Source organism: Acanthochromis polyacanthus, chromosome 1 (assembly GCF_021347895.1).
Source record: "Acanthochromis polyacanthus isolate Apoly-LR-REF ecotype Palm Island chromosome 1, KAUST_Apoly_ChrSc, whole genome shotgun sequence".
Lineage (NCBI taxonomy): Eukaryota > Metazoa > Chordata > Actinopteri > Pomacentridae > Acanthochromis > Acanthochromis polyacanthus.
The window spans coordinates 19,258,391-19,258,647 of NC_067113.1; positions in this window are offsets into that span (position 1 = coordinate 19,258,391).

A 257-nucleotide genomic window follows, 5' to 3' on the forward strand; every position below is an offset into this window, starting at 1 on the left:
AATGCTCCTTGTGGTGAAAATGGCTACAGGGGTCAAACACAAAAGTACATAGAAGCCGAACGACCACAAGGGAGCAAAATAAAGATGGCGTCATTTTTGACTTTGAGTAATAGAAGGTGTTAAATGAAGTAGCGAGAACTCCAAGTGTATTCTTGGTAATGCCATCTATTTTTTTTTACTGAATAAATAGTTGTGTATTTCATGTGAAAAATTACCTTGCTGTGTGGCGCCCTCGTCCGGCAGCTCAAAGTGCGAGC